Here is a 19,711-nt window from a genome sequence, read left to right as displayed (position 1 = left end):
AAAATTTCAGACATGTTTCTCTTCAAAACTGTCTCATTAAAATCAGCTCCAAATGTCTGGCGTCCCGGACTCAGCCTCTTATCCCTTTAATCATTCGTCATGATCAATCTGTCTTCATTAAAGGCAGAGGTATCCCTGATAATTTTATTTACGCTGCTGATATAGTTCAAACTTGTTTCAAGCGTAAAAAATCAGCGATCTTTCTAAAATTAGACTTCCAAAAAGCCTTTGATTCTGTTTCTTGGGAGGCTCTCGCGGCAATTTTAAAAGCTAAAGGTTTTCCTTTGAAATGGTGCGACTGGATTCAAAATCTCATCAGACTAGTCAATCGGTCGTGCTTCTTAACGGTAGGTTGGGACCCTGGATTTCTTGCAAAAAGGGGCTCCGACAAGGAGACCCAACATCCCCCTGCTCTTCATTATTGTCGCCGATGTTCTCCAGCGTCTGATTCAACACACTTCCTCAAATGGCCTCCTGTCTCACCCCATTGACTCGACCATTCCTTGCCCGATGCTTCAATACGCCGATGACACCCTAATTATTCTGCAAGGAGACCTAGGACAGCTTCAAACGCTCAAATCAATCCTGCTTCAGTTCTCAAATGCTACGGGCTTGGTTTTCAACTTCCACAAGAGCACTTTCGCCCCTATTCATGTGGAGCCGGGCCTCGCGTATGCCCTTGCATCAATTCTAGGGCACGCACTTGCTTCCTTCCCCCAATCATACCTAGGTATGCCATTATACACCCACAAACTAAACATAAAGGACTTTTTCTTCATCATCGACAAAATTGACTGGCATCTGGCTGGTTGGTGAGGTGTGCTTCTTACCATTTCCGGTCGCGCAATCCTGGTTCGGGCTGTTCTGAGAGCCCTTCCTATCTATGCCATGAGCGCTCTCTTACTGCCTATGGGCATTGTTCAGGAAATCGATAAATGCTGTCGTGCATCTTTCTCGACAGAACAGGACAAAGTGTCAGGTGGTCAGTGTAAGGTGGCTTGGGAATTTGTGTGTGCTCCATTCTCTCGAGGGGGTGTAGGTTTTTCTTCTCTGCATCACTTAAACTCTTGCTTGCACCTCTCTCACTTGAATAAACTCCACTCCAGCATCCAATATTCAAGCACCTCTCAACTTGTGGCCAAATATGGTTGGTCGGATTCTCGGGACATTGACACTACTCACCCTTTTCAATCCTATGTTTGGTGAGACATCGCCAAGGGGATTGATTTCTTTCGGTCGGTAACTATGGTGCATATAGGAAACGGTATGAATATTGCCTTCTAGCTTGACCTCTGGGTACCCAACAACACTCATAATCTTGCAACTATTTTCCCCGCCATTTTTTCCCACTCTCTTCGGCCTTCGGCATGCGTTGCTCGTGTGCTTAATGATCCTCAGTTGCAACTTGATTTGGCTTTGAGACTATCTAATGCTGCACACATCCAACTGGATAATCTACGCACCTTGCTGGCATCTGTCTCCTTAAATGTGCAGGTTTAGGGCAAATGAATGGGACGTATCGACGACAAGCCTCTAACTTGCAACTCCGCATATAAGGCGGTTTGGGCCAACAAACCAGTCAATCCTTTTGTGTCAGTCATCTGGAGGAACTATGCGCCCAATAAATGCAAAATTTTCCTCTGGCTTTCATGCAAAAATCAACTATTCACCAACGAAAGACGCTTCAACACGGGGTTAACGGACTCTTGCTCCTGTCCGTTCTGTCCTGCTTTGGAATCAGCAGAGCACCTTTTCCTTCTTTGCGGCCATCTTAGACCACTGTGGCAAGAGCTCTCTGCACTGTCTGCCTCTCCTCCATCGGACTTTAGGCAGCTCTGGGGTCTCATCCTGCTAACAAGACTCGCTCCACAATAATCACTGCTATCTTATGGAATATTTGGAAAAGAAGAAATGCAATGGTTTTCACGGAGGAGTGATACGTCCATTTTGCATCATGTTTTCACGTTGATATTTATTGCTTCTTTTGCTGTTATTTCACTTTACGGTACTATTCTTATGTCTTTTCTCTGTTATTTTGCAAGGTTTACATGAAGAGGGAGAATACCAGCAACTAGAATTCTGGCCTGAAAGTAGAGCAAAGTTGAGATACCTATTATGCGCAACTCCAAACGCCGTGAAAATCAACGGAGATTTTTTTCCAATATATAAAAAATACTGGGCCGAAGAAGTACCGGAGGAGGGCCAGGGGGTGGCCACAAGCCTGCACGGCACGGCCACCCCCCCAGGCCGCGCCATGGGGGCATGTGGGCACCCTGCTGGCCCACTTGCCCCCCTCTTTTGCTATATGGAGGGTTTCATCCAGAAAAAAATCAGAAGGGAGCTTTTTCATAGTTTCGCCGCCGCCACGAGGCGGAACTTCAGCAGAACCAATCTAGAGCTCCGGCAGGATGATCCTGTCGGGGAAACTTCCCTCCGAGAGGGGGAAATCGTCGCCATCGTCATCACCAACACTCCTCTCATCGGAGGGGACTCGTCACCATCAACATCTTCATCAGCACCATCTCATCTCCAAACCCTAGTTCATCTCTTGTAACCAATCTCCATCTCGCGACTCCGATTGGTACTTGTAAGGTTGCTAGTAGTGTTGATTACTCTTTGTAGTTGATGCTAGTTGGATTACTTGGTGGAAGAGTTTATGTTCAGATCCTTGATGCTACTCCTTACACCTCTGATCATGATTATGATTATGCTTTGTGAGTAGTTACTTTTGATCCTTAGGACATGAGATAAGTCATGCTAATAATAGTCATGTGAATTTGGTATTCGTTCGGTATTTTGATATGTTGTATGTTGTTTTTCCTCTAGTGGTGTTATGTGAACGTCGACTACATAACACTTCACCATTATTTGGGCCTTGAGGAAGGCATTGGGAAGTAGTAAGTAGATGATGGGTTGCTAGAGTGACAGAAGCTTAAACCCTAGTTTATGCGTTACTTCGTAAGGGGCTGATTTGGATCCACTAGTTTAATGCTATGGTTAGACTTTGTCTTAATTCTTCTTTCATAGTTGCGGATGCTTGCGAGAGGGATTAATCATAAGTGGGATTCTTGTCCAGGTAAGGGCAGTACCCAAGCTCCGGTCCACCCACATATCAAACTATCAAAGTAACAAACGCGAATCATATGAACATGATGAAACTAGCATGACAGAAATTCTCGTGTGTCCTCGGGACCATTTTTCCTCTTGTAAGACTTTGTCCAGGCTTGTCCCTTGCTACAAAAGGGATTGGGCCACTTTGTTGCACCGTTGCTACTTTTGTTACTTGTTGCTTGCTACGAATCATCTCACCACACAATCACTTGTTACCGACAATTTCAGTGCTTGAAGATTTTTCCTTGCTAAAAACCACTTGTCAGATCCTTCTGCTCCTCGTTGGGTTCGACACTCTTACTTATCGAAAGGACTACCATTGATCCCCTATACTTGTGGGTCATCAAGACTCTTTTCTGGTGCAGTTGCCGGGGAGTGAAGCGCCTTTGGTAAGTGGAACTTGGTAAGGAAACATTCATATAGTGTGCTGAAATTTATTGTCACTTGTCACTATGGATACTAATCCTTTGAGGGGCTTGTTCGGGGTATCTTCACCTCGAACGGAAGCACAAAGAGTTGCTCCTCAAGTTGCTGCACCTACTAAAAATATTTACTTCGAATTTCCTTCGGGTATGCTTGAGAAACTGCTATCTAATGCTTTTAGAGGAGATGGAACATCACATCCAGACTTGCATGTGATCTATGTAGATGAGGTTTGTGGTTTATTTAAGCTTGCAGGTGTTCCCAAGGATGAGGTCAAGAAGAAGGTATTTCCTTTATCTTTGAAGGATAAGGCGTTGACATGGTATAGGCTATGTGATGATACTGGATCATGGGACTACAATCGGTTGAAATTGGAATTTCATCAAAAGTTTTATCCTATGCATCTAGTATATCGTGATCCGAATTATATTTATAATTTTTGGCCTCGTGAGAGAGAAAGCATCGCTCAAGCTTGGGGGAGGCTTAAATCAATGTTATATTCATGCCCCAATCATGAACTCTCGAGAGAAATTATCATTCAGAACTTCTATGCTCGGCTTTCTCATGATGATCGCACCATGCTTGACACTTCTTGTACCGGTTCTTTTATGAAGAGAGATATTGACTTCAAGTGGAATTTATTGGAGAGAATAAAACGCAACTCTGAAGATTGGGAGCTTGAAGAAGGTAAGGAGTCAGGTATCAATTTCACTTTTGATTGTGTTAAATCCTTTGTTGAAACAAATACTTTTTGTGACTTTAGCGCTAAGTATGGACTTGACTCTGAGATAGTAGCTTCATTGTGTGAATATTTTGCTGCTCATATTGATCTCCCCAAAGAGAAGTGGTTTAAATTTCATCCTCCTTTAGAATTCAATGCAGTCAAACCCACTCCAGTTGAAGAGGAAGTCATTGTCTATAATGATCCTCTGGTACCCAGTGCTTACATTGAGAAACCACCTTTCCCTGTTAGGATAAAGGATCACTCTAAAGCTTCAACTATGATACATAGAGGCTATATTAGAACACCTACACCCCCTGAGCAAATTAGAGTTGAACCTAGCATTGCTAATATCAAAGATCTTCTGTCTGAAGAAGTTGAGGGACACAATATTCACTTCTGTGAAGATGCTGCTAGAATTGCTAAACCTCACGTTAGAGACAAACTTAGGCCTGTTGTTGGCAAGCCTGTGGTTTCTGTTAAGATAGGAGATCATTATTATCATGGTTTATGTGACTTGGGTGCTAGTGTTAGTGCAATACCTCAATCCTTATACGATGAAGTCAAAGATGAGATTGCACCTGTTGAGATAGAACCTATAGATGTCACTATTCAGCTTGCCAATAGAGATACTATCTGCCCTGTGGGAACTGTTAGGGACGTTGATGTCTTGTGTGGTAAAACAAAGTATCCTGTTGATTTCCTCGTTCTTGCTACCGCTCAAGATAGCTTTTGTCCCATCATATTTGGCAGACCTTTTCTCAATACTGTCAATGCTCATATTGATTGTGAGAAGCAAACTGTCACTGTTGACTTTGAAGGGGTGTCACATGAGTTCAATTTCTCTAAGTTCGGTAGACAACCTCATGAAAAGGAGTTGCCTAGTAGGGATGAAACTATTGCTTAGCTTCTATTGTCTTGCCTCCTACTGATCCCTTAGAGCAATACTTGCTTGAGCATGAAAATGATATGCATATGGATGAAAGGGATGAAATAGATAGAGTTGTCTTAGAACAATATCCTATTCTTAAGAATAACTTGCATGTTGAACTGCTTGGGGATCCACCCCCACCAAAGGGTGATCCTATGTTCGAGCTTAAACAGTTGTCTGATACTCTTAAGTATGCCTATCTTGATGAAAAGGAGATATATCCTGTTATTATTAGTGCTAGCCTCTCAGAGCAGGAAGAAAAGAAGTTACTAAAAACTCTCAGGAAGCACCGTGTTGCTATTGGATATACTCTTGATGATCTTAAGGGCATTAGTCCCACCCTATGCCAGCACAAGATCAAAACCGATCCTGAATTCAAACTAGTTGTTGATCATCAAAGGAGATTGAATCCTCAGATGAAATAAGTAGTGACAAAAGAAATACTAAAGCTCCTGGAAGCGGGTATTATCTATCATGTTGCTCATAGCGATTGGGTGAGTCCGGTGCATTGCGTTCCTAAGAAGGGAGGCATCACCGTTGTCCCTAATGATAAGGATGAGTTGATCCCACAGAGGATTATTACTGGCTATAGGATGGTGATTGATTTTAGGAAATTGAATAAAGCCACTAGGAAAGATCATTACCCTTTGCCTTTTATCGACCAAATGCTAGAAAGGCTGTCCAAACACACACACTTCTTCTTTCTAGACGGTTATTCTGGTTTCTCCCAAATACCAGTTGCACAATCTGATCAGGAGAAAACCACTTTCACCTGCCCTTTCCGTACCTTTGCTTATAGATGTATGCCTTTTGGCTTATGTAATGCACCTGCCACCTTTCAAAGATGTATGATGCTATATTCTCTGACTTTTATGAAAAGATTGTTGAGGTTTTCATGGATGACTTTTCCGTTTACGGGTCTTCCTTTGATGATTGCCTCAGCAACCTTGATCGAGTCTTACAGAGATGTAAAGACACCAATCTTGTCTTGAATAGGGAGAAGTGCCACTTTATGGTTAATGAAGGCATCGTCTTAGGACATAAAATTTCTGAAAGAGGTATTGAAGTCGATAAGGCTAAGGTTGATGCAATCGAGAAAATGCCCTACCCCACAGATATCAGAGGGATAAGAAGTTTCCTTGGTCATGATGGTTTCTATAGAAGGTTCATTAAAGACTTCTCTAAGATTTCTAGGACTCTTACCATTCTCTTGCAAAAGGATATTCCTTTTGTCTTTGATGATGATTGTGAGGAAGCCTTCGAAATACTTAAGAGGGCTTTGATAACTGCACCTATTGTTCAACCACCTGATTGGAACTTGCCTTTTGAGATTATGTGTGATGCTAGCGATTATGCTGTTGGTGCTGTTCTAGGGCAAAGAGTCGATAAGAAGTTGAATGTTATTCACTACGCTAGTAAAACTCTAGACAGTGCCAAGAGAAACTATGCCACTACGGAGAAGGAATTTTTAGTAGTCGTGTTTGCGTGTGAAAAGTTCAGGTCTTACATAGTTGATTCCAAAGTCATTATTCACACTGATCACGCTGCCATTAAGTACCACATGGAGAAGAAGGACGCTAAACCTAGACTTATCATATGGGTTCTCTTGCTACAAAAATTTGATTTGCACGTTGTTGACAGGAAGGGTGCTAATAACCCAGTAGCAGATAACTTGTCTAGGTTGGAGAACGTTCTTGATGACCCACAACCTATTGATGATAGCTTTCCCGTTGAGCAATTGAATGTCATCAATGCTTCACGTAGTGCACCGTGGTATGCTGATTATGCAAACTATATCGTTGCCAAATACATACCACCTAGTTTCACGTACCAGCAAAAGAAGAAATTCTTCTTTGACTTCAGACATTACTTTTGGGATGATCCTCACCTTTATAAGGAAGGAGTAGATGGTGTTATTAGACGTTGTGTACCTAAACATGAACAGGGACAGATCCTGCAGAAGTGTCACTCCGAAGCCTATGGAGGACACTTTGCGGGAGATAGAACTGCACACAAGGTATTGCAATCAGGTTTCTATTGGCCCACTCTCTTCAAGGATGCCCGTAAGTTTGTCTTGTCCTGTGACGAATGTCAAAGAATAGGTAATATTAGTAAACGTCAGGAAATTCCTATGAACTATTCACTTATCATTGAACCATTCGATGTCTGGGGCTTTGATTATATGGGACCTTTTCCCAAATCCAACGGGTATACTCACATCTTAGTTGCTCTTGATTACGTCACTAAGTGGGTAGAAGCTATCCCCACTAGTAGTGCTGATCACAACACCTCTATCAAGATGTTGAAAGAAGTTATCTTCCCTAGATTTGGAGTCCCTAGATATCTAATGACCGACGGTGGTTCAAACTTCATTCATGGTGTTTTCTGTAAAACGCTTGCTAAGTACGATGTCAACCATAGAATTGCGTCTCCCTACCACCCTCAGTCCAGTGGTCAAGTAGAGCTAAGCAATAGAGATATTAAACTGATTCTGCAAAAGATTGTCAACAGGTCTAGAAAGAATTGGTCTAAGAAGCTCGATGATGCACTATGGGCTTATAGAACTGCCTATAAGAATCCCATGGGCATGTCTCCGTACAAAATGGTGTAAGGTAAAGCATGTCACTTACCTCTTGAGCTAGAGCATAAAGCTTATTGGGCAATCAAAGAGCTCAACTTTGATTTCAAACTTGTCGGTGAGAAGAGGTTATTTGACATTAGGTCGCTTGATGAGTGGAGAACTCAAGCATATGAGAATGCCAAGCTCTTCAAAGAGAAGGTTAAGAGGTGGCATGATAAGAGGATACAAAAGCGTGAGTTCAATGTAGGTGATTATGTCTTGCTATATAACTCTCGTTCAAGATTCTTTGCAGGCAAACTTCTCTCTAAATGGGAAGATTCCTATGTTGTTGAGGAAGTAGGTCGTTCCGGTGCTATCAAGATCAACAACACGGAAGGTAATTGTCAAAGAGTGTTAAATGGGCAGAGTATCAAGCATTATATCTCAGGTACTCCCATAAATGTTGAAAGCAATATCATCAATACCATAACTCCGGAAGAATACCTAAGGGACATTTATCAGCCTGTTTCAGACTCCGAAAATGAAGAGGTGTCAGATTCGGTACGAAAACAGAGTCCAAAACGTTCCCCATAGGAAATTTTCTCTGTTTTGGAATATTTGAAAAAATACAAAAATTGGAATTAGTCCGGAAAGTGCGTGAGGAGGCGACAAGCCTGCGCGGCACGGGCCCACCCACTGGCCGCGCCGTGAGGGCTTGTGGCCACCTTGTGCGCCTCCCAGACTCCGTTTTCGTGCAGGGGACTCCTTCTGGTCTGGAAAAAATCATTATATATACTTCCGTTTGGTGTGACCCCTGCATCACGCAGATTTCCTCTGTTTTTCGTTTCAAGACTGTTTTATGCCGCAGACCTAGGTCAAGATGTCTTCTCAAGAGTCTGTGGGGGAGAACAACCTCCGTCAAATCTATGGAGAAGTTCATGCTGATCTGAAAAGGATGGAGGTCATGTAGTCTAAGGAGAGTCTACGTAAAGAAACCAAGGGCAAGGCTAAGGAGAAGGATCAGGCATGGGACGAAGTGCAATCTGTGCTCAACAAGGAAGAAGTTGAAGAAGTGGATTTCCTCCACCCTACCTCCACCTACTATCTCCATCTTTGATTGAACTCTTGAGGTTTTGTGAAACAACTCGTGCTCGCAATACTTGTCTCACTCGTGAAGTTGTTTTGCTGGAGAAACATATCACAGATCTCCAAAGTATAAATCGAAGACTGATGGCCCTCTTGGAATCAAAGGTTGCAACAACTCCACCATCACCACCAAAGGAAGACAACTGAGCATTGGTATGGGCAATCCCTTGGATTTTGCCAAGATTGGGTGAGTTGCCCCGATATCGTATCACCATCACATCTTTTGCCTTTACCTTTGTTTTTAGTTTTCCTTTTCAGTTTTCTCTTTCTCTAGTAGTTGAAAATTCTTAGTGTTTTAGTCTTTAGTTTAGCTTTGTGTCACTCCCGATGTATTCTTGCTCGTGAGCTATATTATAAAGAGTGTATTAGTTGAAGGGCTTTGCCTCTTGCCATGATCAAAAGAGTGAGAATAGAACAAAAGCATGAAAGATCATGTAATGATCTTATGGGAAGTGATAGCTTCACGTATAAAAGGGATGATGGTTGAAACTTGTTGAGGGTAGGCAAACGTAGACCTTGGTCATTGTTGCAATTAATAGGAAGTGATAAAGAAGGAGAGGTTCGCATATAAATATATCATCTCTGACACCATCTATGATTGTGAACACTCACCAACCTATTGCATGCCTAGAAGTAGATGTTGGACAAGGAAGAAAACGTAATGGATTGTGTTTGCTTGGCTCTGAACAATGTTATATGATTAGAGATCCCTTAGCATGTGACGATTTCTTCCACCTCATATTAGCCAAAACTCCCGCACTAAGTAGAGAAACTACTTGTGCATCCATAAACCTTCAACCCAGTTTTGCCATGAGTGTCCACCATACATACCTATGGATTGAATAAGACCCCTCAAGTAAGTTGTCATCGGTGCAAGCAATAAAAAATGCTCTCTAATATGTATGATCTATTAGTGTGTGGAAAATAAGCTTTATACGAACCTGTGATGAGGAAGACATAAAAGCGACACACTGCATAATAAAGTTCTTTATCACAGGAGGCAATATAGAGTGACGTTCCTCCGCACTAAGAGGACACGCATCCAAACCTCAAAAGCGCATGACAACCTCTGCTTCCTTATGTGAAGGTCCTATCTTGTACCTTTACTTTTTGCCCTTGAAAGAGTCATGGTGATTGCTACTGCAATAAAAGACCTTTCGACGGCGCCAGAAACACGTGCTGACGGGAGACTATTCTTGTCTTGATACTCCTCAGCAATGGCACCAGGAATCCTTCTGCTACGACTACGCCTTTAGGGACTTCCTAGGAAAATATGCAAAGGATTTCCCCCGTGGCCTTGGAGCCTTGCGTTGGTGTTCCCTCTAAACGGAAAGGGTGATGTAGCACAGCGGCGGTAATTATTTCCCTCAGTTTTGAGAACCAAGGTATCGATCCAGTGAAGGCATATCACAAGTACCTGCACAAACACAAAGAGCTTGCTCCCAACGCTACGAAGGGGTTGTCAATCCCTTATAGATTGTTTGCCAAGTGAGAACTGAAAGCAACAAAGTAACAAAGCAAAGTTAAAGCGAAAGTGGAAATGATAGGTGTGAATAGACCCGGGGCCCATAGTGTTCACTAGTGGATTCTCTCATGAAAGCAAGTAGACGGTGGGTGAACAAATTACTGTCGAGCAATTGATAGAACCGCGCAAAGTCGTGACGTCATCTATGGCAATGATTATATCTATAGGCATCACGTCCAAAACAAGTAGACCGATACTTTCTGCATCTACTACTATTACTCCACACGTTGACCGCTATCCAGCATGCATCTAGTGTATTAAGTTCAAAAGAACAGTGTAATGCCTTAACCAAGATGACATGATGTAGATGGACAATCTCATATCTATGATAAAATGCCCATCTTGTTACCCTTGATGGCAACAACACGATCCGTGCCTTGCTGCCCCTACTGTCACTGGTAAAGGTCACCAGACGGTATGAACCCAAAACCAAGCACTTCTCCCATTGCAAGAATCATAGATCTAGTTGGCCAAACAAAACCCAAGACTCGGAGAGACTTACAAGGATATCAAATCATGCATATAAGAAATCAGCAAAGACTCAAATATATATCATAGATAATCGGATCACAAATCCACAATTCATCCGATCTCGGCAAACACATTGCCAAAGAGGATTACATCGGATAGATATCCATGAAGATCATGGAGAACTTTGTATTGAAGATCCAAGAGAGAGAAGAAGCCATCTAGCTACTAACTACGGACCCGTAGGTCTGAAGTTAGCTACTCACGAGTCATTGGAGGGGCGATGATGTTTATGTAGAAGCCCTCCAACTCCAAACTCCCGTTCGGCAGGGCACCGGGAAGGGTCTCGAGATGAGATCTTGCGGAAACGGAAGCTTGCGGCGGCAGAAAAGGGTTTTCGTGGATTCCCTGATTTTTTCTATATTTTAGGGAATATATAGGCGAAGGAGCTAGGTCAGGGGGGCGCCAGGGAGGCCACAAGCCTGCTAGCCGCCGCCCCATGGTGGGGGCTACAGGGCTTGTGGGCCCCCTGTAGCTCTCCTGCCTTGGCCCTCAAGCCCCCTGATCTTCTTCCGTTCGGGAAAAATTTATTTCGGGGATTTTATTCCGTTTGGACTCCGTTCCAAAATCAGATCTGAAAAGAGCCAAAAACACAGAAAAAACAGGAACTGGCACTTGGCAATGAATTAATAAGTTAGTCCCAAAAAAGATATAAAAGATACATAAAACATCCAAAGATGACAAGATCACAACATGAAACCATCAAAAATTATAGATACGTTTGAGACGTATCAAGCATCCCCAAGCTTAACTCCTGCTCGTCCTCGAGTAGGGAAGTGATAAAGAATGAATTTATGATGCTTTGATGCTACCTAGCATAGATGTCCTTTGTAACTCCTCTTATGTGACGTGAATGTTCAGATCCATTGGATTCAATACAATAGTTTGCTATTGATGTGGAAACAATAATACTTCAAGCAAACTAGCAAGGTAATCATGAAGTTTCAAAATAACAAGGCCAAAACAAAGTTATCCCTACAAAAGCATATAGTCTGGTTATGCTCTATCATCATTGCACAACGAATTTAAATCATGCACAACCCCGGTATTGGCCAAGTAATTTTTTTCACACCTTTACTTTCTCAAAACTTTTCAACTCTCACGCAATACATGAGCATGAGCCATGGTTTTAGCACTATAAGTGGTGTGGAGTGTGGTGGAGGTTGCAAGACAAACAAGGAGAAGATGATCACATTAACTAGGCATATCAATGAGCTGTGGAGATGCTCATCAATAGATATCAATGTGAATGAGTAGGGATTGCCATACAAATGATGCACTGGAGCTAAGAGTATGTGAAAGCTCTTAAAGAAAAATAGTGGGAGTGCATCCAACTTGCTTGCTCACGAAGACCTAAGGCAAATTTGAGGAATCCTATCATTGGAATATACAAGCCAAGTTATGTAATGAAAAATTCCCACTAGCTATATGGTGGTGACAAAATGAGAGACTCTCAATCATGAAGATCATGGTGCTTAATAAGCACAAGTGTGGAAGGATAGTAGCATTGTCCCTTCTCTCTTTTTCTCTCGTCATTTTTTTTGGGTGGGCTCTTTGGCCTCTTTTTTTATTTTTTTATTTTTTTATTTTGGTGGGTATCTTGGGCCTCTTTTATTTCCTCACATGGGACAATGCTCCATCAATGATGATCATCACACTTTCAACTCAAAACTTAGAGCAACGATGACTCTATATGGAATGCCTTTGGTAGCGTACCATGACAATGATCTAGCATGGCATAGACATTAATGGAAACATCATGCTAGCTATCTTAGGATCATGCAATGGCAATGTAGACGTGGTGGCACATGTGATGGTGGTAGTTGCATGGCAATATATCTCGGAATGACTTTGAAAAAGCCATAGTAGGTAGGTATGGTGGCTGTTTTGAGGGAGGCTAATGGTGGGTTTTGTGCACCAGCGAAATGCATGGCACTAAGAAGATAGTGATGGTGGAAGGTGAAAGTGCATCTAAACCATGGACTCAACATTAGTCATGAAGAAATCATATACTTGTTGCAAAAATTTTAGTAGTAATCGAAACAAAGCATTCAATGCATACTCCTAGGGGAAGGGTTGGTAGGTATAAACCATCGCGCGATCCCGACTGCCACACAAAGGATGACAATCAATAGACTAATCATGCTCAGACTTCATCACATAGCAGTTCACCATACGTGCATGCTACAGGAATCACTAACTTCAACACAAGTATTTCTAGATCCACAACACCTTACTAGCATAACTTCGATATTACCACAACCACAACTCAAAACTAATTGAGATGAATCAAACTTCTCTAACTATTCAATGCACATGAAGGTGGAAGTTTTCATATCCCTTTGGATAACTACCCCTTTTGAGACTACTTTCAAAGCATAGATCAACTACCAAGCCACGCACCGCTGTGCTCTAAAAGATATAAGTGAAGCACATAGAGCAAAATCAACTAGCTCAAAAGATATAAGTGAAGCACATGTGAGCTGAATTGTCTACCAAAGGATATAAGTGAAGCTCGACAAAATCACGGTGAGTGCATGTCTCTCTCTAGGTGTGCAGCAAGGATGATTGTGACACAAAAAAAAATAAAGGACTCCTACGATACAAGATGCTCCAAGCAAAACACATAACATGTGGTGAATAAAAATATAGCCCCAAGTAACGTTACCGACGGATTTGAAGACGAAAGAGGGGATGCCTTCCCGGGGCATCCCCAAGCTTAGGCTTTTATGCCATCCTTGAATCTCTTGGGGTGCCTTGGGCATCCCCAAGCTTGAGCTCTTGCGACTCTTTATCTCTTTGTCCATAAGAACTTCACCCAAAACATGAAAACTTCACAACATGAAACATCAACGGAAACTCGTGATAACATTAGTATAAGAAAGCAAACCACCACTTCCTTAGGTACTGTAGCAAACTTAAATTCTACTTATGTTGATGTTGGGTTACTGTTTCATCAAAATAAGCAACCAACTCAACAAAAACAGAATCTTTTAACAGCAGACTAGTCTGTAGCAATCTGTATACTTTGTATACTTCTGGTACTTCAAAAATTCTGAAACATTACGACAGTCTGAAAAATTTGGGTAGCAATCAGCAGCAAAAAGAATCAACTCAAAAGCTCTTATAGAAAGAAAATGAAAATCCTTTTCGTGAGAAGAAAGTTTCTGTCTTTTCCAGCATGACCAAACGATCATCCCCAAGACTAATCATAACGGTTTCAATTGGCACAAACGCGAAAAGAAACACAAAAAACACAATCATAACAGAATTATGAAAGTGTGGAAAACACAAAACAGAAAGAAAAAGGATAGATTCGTTGGGTTGCCTCCCAACAAGCACTATTGTTTAATGCCCTTAGCTAGGCATTGATAATTCAATGATGCTCACACAAAAGACAAGAATTGAAGCACAACGAGAGCATCATAAAGCATGTGAAAATCACATCTAAGTCTAACATACTTCCTATGCATAGGCATTTTATAGGAAAATAGATTGTCAAGACAACCAATAGTTGCCATATGCAAGGAAGAAGAAAGAGACAATAGCAATCTCCACATAACGCGAGGTAATTTAGTGATATGAAAGTTTCTACCACCATATTTTCCTGTCTCATAATAATTACATGTGGGATCATATTCGAATTCAACAATGTAACTATCACATAGGATATTATTTTCATGATCCACATGCATGCAAAGTTGACGCTCTTCAAAAATAGTGGGATTATCATCAACTAAAGTCATGACTTCTCCAAACCCACTTTCAATAATATTGCAAATATCCTAATCATCATGAGTCTTAAACAAATTTTCAAGATCAAAAGAAAAATCATTACCCCAATCACGACCATTCCAACAACTAGTGGATATAACAAAACTAGCATCCCCAAGCTTTGGGTTTTGCATATTTTTAGCATGATTGTCCCTAATAGAATTTATAGTGAAACCATTGCAATCATGCTTTTCATCCAAGGAGCCCTCGTGAATAACTTCATAAATTTCTTCCTCACAATTTTCAGATTCACGCATCTCAAGCAAAACTCCATAAAGATAGTCAAGTGCACTCAACTCACTAGCAATTGGTTCCACATAAGTGGATCTCTTAAAGAGATTAGCAAGTGGGTGAGGATCCATATCACTAGATTTTCAGCAAGCGAACAGAAAGCAAGCGAGAGAAAAGGGCGAACGAAAAAGGCAAACGAAAAAGGCAAAGAAGAAAGGCAAATGAAAAGGGCAAAGGAAAAAGGCAAATGAAAACGGCAAATGTGAAGTGGGGGAGAGGAAAACGAGAGGAAACTCGCAAAAAGGTAAATGCAAGAGATGAGTTTGTGACACCTACTTGGATAGATCTCTCCTTCCCCGGCAACGGCGCCAGAAATACTTGTGCTACTGCAACAAAAGACCTTCCAACGGCGCCAGAAACACGTGCTAACGGGAGACTATTCTTGTCTTGATACTCCTCAGCAATGGCACCAGGAATCCTTCTGCTACGACTACACCTTTAGGGACTTCCTAGGCAAATAAGCAAAGGATTTCCCCCGTGGCCTTGGAGCCTAGCATTGGTGTTCCCTCGAAGCGGAAAGGGTGATGTAGCACAGCGGCGGTAAGTATTTCCCTCAGTTTTGAGAACCAAGGTATCGATCCAGTGAAGGAATATCACAAGTACCTGCACAAACACAAAGAGCTTGCTCCCAACGCTATGAAGGGGTTGTCAATCCCTTATAGATTGTTTGCCAAGTGAGAACTGAAAGCAACAAAGTAACAAAGCAAAGTGAAAGCGAAAGTGAAAATGATAGGTGTGAATAGACCCAGGGGCCGTAGTGTTCACTAGTGGCTTCTCTCATGAAAGCAAGTAGAGGGTGGGTGAACAAATTACCGTCGAGCAATTGATAGAACCGCGCAAAGTCGTGACGTCATCTATGGCAATGATTATATCTATAGGCATCACGTCCAAAAAAAGTAGACCGATACTTTCTGCATCTACTACCATTACTCCACACGTCAACAGCTATCCAGCATGCATCTAGTGTATTAAGTCCAAAAGAACAGAGTAACGCCTTAAGAAAGATGACATGATGTAGATGGACAATCTCATATCTACGATAAAAGCCCATCTTATTACCCTTGATGGCAACAACATGATGGGTGCCTTGCTGCCCCTACTGTCACTGGGAAAGGTCACCACACGGTATGAACCCAAAACCAAGCACTTCTCCCATTGCAAGAATCATAGATCTAGTTGGCCAAACAAAACCCAAGACTCGGAGAGACTTACAAGGATATCAAATCATGCATATGAGAAATCAGCAAAGACTCAAATATATATCATAGATAATCTGATCACAAATCCACAATTCATTGGATCTCAACAAACACATCGCCAAAGAGGATTACATCGGATAGATCTCCATGAAGATCATGGAGAACTTTGTATTGAAGATCCAAGAGAGAGAAGAAGCCATCTAGGTACTAACTACGGACCCGTAGGTCTGAAGTGAACTACTCACGAGTCATTGGAGGGGCGATGATGTTGATGTAGAAGCCCTCCAACTCCAAAGTCCCCTCCGGCAGGGCACCGGGAAGGGTCTCCACATGAGATCTCGCGGAAATGGAAGCTTGCAGCGGTGGAAAAGTGTTTTCGTGGATTCCCTGATTTTTTTTTCTGTATTTTAGGGAATATATAGGCGAAGGACCTACGTCAGGGGGGCGCCAGGGAGGCCATAAGCCTGCTAGCCACCGCCCCCTGGTGGCGGCTATAGAGCTTGTGGGCCCCGTGTAGCACCCCTGCCTTGGCCCTCAAGCCCCTGATCTTCTTCGGGAAAAAATTATTTCAGGGATTTTATTCCGTTTGGACTCCGTTCCAAAATCAGATCTGAAAATATCCAAAAACACAGAAAAAACAGGAACTGCTACTTGGCACTGAATTAATAAGTTAGTCACAAAAAAGATATAAAAGATACATAAAACATCCAAAGATGACAAGATAACAACATGAAACCATCAAAAATTATAGATACGTTTGAGACGTATCAGTGATCTTCACCAATTCCCTATTTTGTCTTTGTCTTGGCTACCGTCACATGCTTGGGAAAGATCTATATTCATATGTCAGCTTGGAGGTAAGTATCCATGAATTATTATTGTTGACATTACCCTTGAGGTAAGCAGTTGGGAGGCAACTATAAGCCCCTATCTTTCTCTGTGTCCAGCTGAAACTTTGATGTCATGAGTACCACGTGAGTTGTAGCAATTGTAGAGAACGAAAGAATGATTCAGTATGTGGATTTTCTTTACAAGCTCTTATTTGACTCTTTCTGATGTTGTGATAAATTGCAATTGCTTCAATGACTAAAGGCTATCGGTTGTTACTTCTGAGTAAGGTTCTTGATCCATGCTTTACTTTGTGAAGGACTTATCACTTTGGCATGAGAGAATGTTGGTATGTTGTTCTGATCATGATCATGATGCATGCATGTTCGTATCTTGTTTTGTCGACAACTGTCTCCCTAAACATGTCGACATATTTAGTGAGCTAGGCTTTCGCTTGAGGACAAGCGAGGTCTAATCTTGGGGGAGTTGATACGTCCATTTTGCATCATGTTTTCACATTGATATTTATCGCTTCTTTTGCTGTTATTTCACTTCACGGTACTATTCTTATGCCTATTCTCTCTTATTTTGCAAGGTTTACATGAAGAGGGAGAATACCGGCAACTGGAATTCTGGCCTGAAAATGGAGCAAAGTAGAGATACCTATTTTACGCAACTCGAAGTGTTGTGAAAATCAACGGAGATTTTTTTCCAATATATAAAAAATACTGGGCCGAAGAAGTACCGGAGGAGGGCCAGGGGGTGGCCACAAGCCTGCACGGCGCGGCCACCCCCCCCCCCTGGCCGCGCCATGGGGGCTTGTGGGCACCCTGCTGGCCCACTTGCCCCACTCTTTTGCTATATGGAGGGTTTCATCCAGAAACAAATCAGAAGGGATTTTTTCGTGGTTTCGCCGCCGCCACGAGGCGGAACTTGATCAGAACCAATCTAGAGCTCCGGCAGGACGATCTTGCCGGGGAAACTCCCGGAGTGGGAAATTGTCGCCATCGTCATCACCAACACTCCTCTCATCGGAGGGGACTCGTCACCATCAACATCTTCATCAGCACCATCTCATCTCCAAACCCTAGTTCATCTCTTGTAACCAATCTCCGTCTCGCGACTCCGATTGGTACATGTAAGGTTGCTAGTAGTGTTGATTACTCTTTGTAGTTGATGCTAGTTGGATTACTTGGTGGAAGAGTTTATGTTCAGATACTTGATGCTACTCATTACACCTCTGATCATGATTATGATTATGCTTTGTGAGTAGTTACTTTTGTTCCTCAGGACATGGGATAAGTCATGCTAATAATAGTCATGTGAATTTGGTATTCGTTCGGTATTTTGATATGTTGTATGTTGTTTTTCCTCTAGTGGTGTTATGTGAACGTCGACTACATAACACTTCACCATTATTTGGGCCTAGAGGAAGGCATTGGGAAGTAGTAAGTAGATGATGGGTTGCTAGAGTGACAGAAGCGTAAACCCTAGTTTATGCGTTACTTCGTAAGGGGCTAATTTGGATCCACTAGTTTAATGCTATGGTTAGACTTTGTCTTAATTCTTCTTTCGTAGTTGCGGATGCTTGCGAGAGGGGTTAATCATAAGTGGGATGCATGTCCAAGTAAGGGCAGTACCCAAGCGCCGGTCCACCCACATATCAAACTATCAAAGTAACGAACGCGAATCATATGAACATGATGAAACTAGCATGACAGAAATTCCCGTGTGTCCTCTGGAGAATTTTTCCTCTTGTAAGACTTTGTCCAGGCTTGTCCCTTGCTACAAAATGGATTGGGCCACTTTGCTGCACCGTTGCTACTTTTTTTACTTGTTTCTTGCTACGAATCATCTCACCACACAATCACTTGTTACCGACAATTTCAGTGCTTGCAGATTTTTCCTTGCTAAAAACCACTTGTCAGATCCTTCTGCTCCTCGTTGGGTTCGACACTCTTACTTATCAAAAGGACTACGATTGATCCCCTATACTTGTGGGTCATCAGGGAGCTACAACCTATCCACCTTATCGCCCGATCGGCCGGAGACGACATCATGCTCTGGTCGAACAGATGCTCAAAGGAGCAGACCATGCTCCTACTGCGGGATTGGTGCACCATGTTGTTTCACCTTTCGGAGAGATCGTAACCTTTTTACCTTTTTCCTTATTTTTTCCTCCTGCCACCACCCCCCCTCCTCCTCCCCGTGTTTTCCTGTTGTAATTATACTGTTTAATTAATGAAATGGTTCAGGCCGGCGTAAGCCCACCGTAGCACTGTAAAAAAATAATGCCGATCACCTTTAGTCCCGGTTGGCTTACGAACCGGGACTAAAGGAGCTCCACGTGGCCGTCGTGGGACGCGTGGCGGGAGGACCTTTAGTCCCAGTTGGTAACACCGACCGGGACTAAAAGGCAGCCACGCGTCAGCAGGTGCCATGCTCTGGTTTTTTTGAAAGGAGGGGATTAGGTGTTTTGAAGGGTTTAGGGTTTTCATATTGTGTTTCTCCCTTTTATTTTTGTGTTTACCATTTATATTTTATGCTTTCCATTCAACTCGATGCTAGCTAGTACAAATAGCAATGAAAGAACCATTACACAACACCGTCATGATCAATATATAGAAAGAACCATGAGTATCACTTGAAATTTGTTCAACTTAAGAAACAAACA

The sequence above is a fragment of the Hordeum vulgare genome, chromosome 5H, assembly GCF_904849725.1.
Source record: "Hordeum vulgare subsp. vulgare chromosome 5H, MorexV3_pseudomolecules_assembly, whole genome shotgun sequence".
NCBI classification, from domain to species: Eukaryota; Viridiplantae; Streptophyta; class Magnoliopsida; order Poales; family Poaceae; genus Hordeum; species Hordeum vulgare.
This window is presented reverse-complemented; position numbering follows the sequence as displayed.